Source organism: Piliocolobus tephrosceles, chromosome 6 (genome assembly GCF_002776525.5).
Source record: "Piliocolobus tephrosceles isolate RC106 chromosome 6, ASM277652v3, whole genome shotgun sequence".
Classification (NCBI taxonomy): domain Eukaryota; kingdom Metazoa; phylum Chordata; class Mammalia; order Primates; family Cercopithecidae; genus Piliocolobus; species Piliocolobus tephrosceles.
Genome location: NC_045439.1, coordinates 160,708,642 through 160,712,664, shown reverse-complemented (window position 1 = coordinate 160,712,664; position 4,023 = coordinate 160,708,642). Strand labels below are relative to the sequence as shown.

Below are 4,023 nucleotides of genomic sequence, written 5' to 3'. Positions count from 1 at the left end.
ATTTGCAGGTGACAGTGGATACTGGCAATTAACCCGTAGCAAGTACCACCTTCATTTCAGCCATGATACCAGGAACTCATCCTCACAAGGACTCAGTGTCCTCACAGTGATTCTTACTGGTAGAGAGGGAAATTCAGATTCAAAGGTTCAGTAGTTTTTCCAAAAATTAGCTAGTTAGCTTTTATTTGTGTATTTATTTTTATTTTTATTTTTGAGAGGGAGTCTCGCTGTGTCACCAGGCTGGAGTGCAGTGGCGCAGTCTCGGCTCACTGCAAGCCCCGCCTCCCAGGTTCAAGCGATTCTTCTGCCCAGCTCTAGTAAGCTTTTAGAAATAGCATTTATGCCAGGGACACCTGACTTCAAAAGAGGGAGGAAACTTATACACATGAATACATACACACACACACACACACACACACGTCCATATTATTCTATTTTAACTCTCAGGTTGCTCAAGTCAATAAACCATTGATTACCAGTAATATTATGGCACCCAAATTACAACTAATAGAAAGACACTGGAATTTGAAAACTTTTGGTTCAGAATGTTTGTCATGGAACTTTCCATTCCTTGATGGAAAAAATGCTGTCTAGGTTTTCATTCATTTCATCATATTCCAATGTTACTTTTATCATGGGACCAATGCAGGAGGATCTGCTAAAAGGATTTCACTAAATCTCTCAGTTGGATGATTTGGGGCAAGTGATTTTTACCTCCTGGATATTTTTGAGGTTCTAGCCTTGAAAATCCCCAGTTATCTTTCAGATGTAAACATTTCTTAAATCTAAATTCTAAATTATTAAAGTACATTAAATATCCAATAAATTATAGAAATGTATATTAGTTCCTATTTTAAAAAATTATTTGGATTAATATTACCAAACTGACGTGAAATATCCTGATACACTACTCTGTAAAATGAAGCACACTATTCAAGCCTTCTTATTGTACTTCAGTTTCTACCATACTTTACCTCCATGCCTCCCCACCCCACCCCCGCCATCATTGCTAAGGCATGTAATCATCTACTAGAACATTTGTTTCATTTTTGTGGTGCTTGCCCTTTTTTCAGGACCCTGTTGTGTCACTTAGGATAGTGATAACAAACAAGCCCCAAATTTAAATGATGAATGCAATAAAACTTTATTTCTGGCTACAAGAACTCGCTGTGTTCACTGGTGGTTGGAAGTGGTTTCCACGCAGTGACTCAGGGACCCACTCTTTTTCCATCTGTGGCGCTGGCTCCTCCTCCAGCCTCAGAATCCTCTGCATTCAGGTAGCGGACTAGCAGAGTGGGAAACAATTGCCAGTTGTCTAAGCACCTGGGCCTGGAATTAAGACTCACCCCTTACCCATCCATGGCTCCACTGAGAGAGAAACATCTGGAAAAGACCACCTCTGCCTGGGCAGCCGATTCCCAGCAAAACTGCTCAGCACAGCAGGAGAAAGCCAGCCACTCTGTTCATTTGTCAGAAAGGTGAATGGCCTCGTCCTGGTGTAGGAGAAGCAGACCAGGATTTAGAGGCCTCGGGGTTCCCAAGTCCCCACTGCTTGCTACTGCCCAGAGTTGGCCCCCAGACTGACTCCTTTAAGACATGGCCATCACAGGGCTCCTGGCCTTGGGCGACCCTGAATTGAAATTTCTAGATTGAAGGTGCACCTTCCTATTTTGATAGATTCTTGTCAGGTTGTTCCTGCCCCAAAGGGGCTGCACCTATTGTCATTGTCTGAGATTGTGGCCTCACTTCCTCCCTAATGCTGGATATTTCAGCACTGCTTTAAATTGTGTTGCTATGGTACCAACAAGGTTGAGTTGGCTCCACCCCCCTTTGCTGACCAATCAGAGCCCCTCTCCTCTAAATCCTCTATTCACAGCCTCGGCCCCTTCTGTGGGTTCTCCCTGAATGCTTAGATTCAGTCGTGCGGTAAGGATAGTCACCTTTTCCTATCAAAAATATTTCAAATATTTTCTCCCAGCCTAGGGCTGGCTGTTGCATTGTTTATAGTGATTTCATCCCACAAACGTTTGAAATACTTAAGAATTGTTTTATTTTATCACACAGACCTTTGAAATTCTTAGAGCTGAAATTAAGATTCTCGTAACCCCTAACCCCTCCATCCTTTTTGCTTAGGACGGTTCTGCCAGCTGCAGTGTGGTAGTGCTGCTGTGCCTTAAGCTGTGTCTAACACAGGTGTTTTCAAAGCAGTATTACTCCGTGTTCAGTGCATGCACAGCAGTTCCGGAACCATACTAGTTTTGCAAAATTTTTTTTAAATGGAATTACTTGATCATAGGCATGTTTAGGAAATCCTGACAATCTCCCTCTGATCAAGCTTTACAAGTTTCTAGAAAATTCCTTTTCTCCCCATGCTTGCCAGTACCTGACATTTCCACACTTTTGCTTGTTGGCCAAATGCTGGCCAAATCAGTGAGGCTGAGATCTTTCTCAAATGCCTTTTAGCCATGGGCTTCCTCTCCATGAAGGGCCTGGTCTCATTAAGTTCTCACTTTTATGTGGCAGTGATTGTCTTATTATCATTCATGTGTAGTTTCTGATCTATATCATATCAGCCTCTCTTTTTTTTTCTTTTATGGGTTTTAAATGTTTATCTGCCATTCAGCAGTTTAGTTTTTTACTTTTTTTTTTTTTTTGGCCATGGAAGTGTTGTTACCGTAGTGCAGTTAGTGGGTTCTTCCCTTATGATTTGAGGTGTTTTGTTTTTATTTTTGTTTTAATAATGTAAGGCCATCCCTAAACAAGATTAAAAAACAAAACAACTTTCAAGTTCAGGGATACATGTGCAGGACGCGCAGGTTTGATAAATAGGTAAACTTGTGTCATGGGGGGTTGTGGTCCGGATTATTTCATCTCCCAGGTACCAAGCTTATCACCTATTAGTTATTTTTCCTGATCCCATTCCTCCTCCACCCTCCACCCTCCCATAGATCCCATGTGTGTCGTTCCCCTCTATGTGTCCATGTGTTCTCATCATTTAGCTCCCACTTGTAAGTGAGAACATGAGGTGTTTGGTTTTCTGTTCCCTGCATCAGTTTGCTGAGGATAAAGAACTCCAGCTCCAACCACGTGCCTGCAAAGGGCAGGCTCTCTGAACAAGATCTTAAAGCCAGCCGTTTCGGAAGGCCTGTTGCTCCAAAACATGTCCTATGAGTTATTCGGGGTTTCATCCATTCGGGCTCGGTTCACGAAATTAGAATTAATCTAAATGCAACATTTCAGTTAACACGGCCTGACTGGCAGGTGGCGTCTAAGGGCAGGGGCGGCTCGGCACCTGACCGGGCCGCGCGGCTCAGTTCTTCAGCCCTCTGTTTTCAGCCCTTCAGACCCTGCTCTTTCCAAATCGCACGGAGGAGCTTTCTGGAAACTGAGGCCGGGCTGCAGACTCCTAAGGACCGGGGCCTGAGGAGGTCTGGGGTGGCCTCCGCGAACCGGGGTGCGACGGGTTGGGGGCCTCCACGCAGAGCGCCGCTGAAGAAACCGGCAGTACCGGGAGCCACAGCGCCAAACCCCGCCTCCGCCTTTGGAGGAGCCCCCCCCCCCCAGCAACGGGTCAGCACCCGGAGCCGCGCAGGCGCAGACAAGGCTTTGTTGTCACAAGCGGGCAGAACGGACGGCAAGGGCAGGCGGAAATGATTCAATTGATTTAGAATCCAACCCTTTGTTGCCATCTCCCACATGGTCTAGCGGTTAGGATTCCTGGTTTTCACCCAGGCGGCCCGGGTTCGACTCCCGGTGTGGGAATGCGACTTCTTTTTTTCTTTCTTTGGAACATAGTGAAACTCGTAAATTTATAAGCCTTAGCAAGAAGCTTAAAAACACGACTGTGAAAAGCGACATAACATAATCCTTAAGGGTGTGTGGAGACCTGAAAACTCTCCTCGTAGTTCACAAACGTCTCCCAAAACGGGCTGTGTAATCAGCATTGCTGTGTTTGCATACCAAATTTTCACAACAAATAATGATAATATTTAGGTGTCAAATCTTACAAAGGAATTCTTACGT

At 44.7% G+C, this 4,023-nt stretch overlaps 1 non-coding gene across 1 annotated transcript; it reads left to right on the top strand.

The window, feature by feature from the left end:
- Window positions 1–3,690: 3,690 nt before the first annotated feature.
- Window positions 3,691–3,762, top strand: TRNAE-UUC. The gene has a single exon. It is a non-coding gene; the product is annotated as a tRNA-Glu (tRNA).
- The last annotated feature ends 261 nt before the right edge of the window (window positions 3,763–4,023 follow it).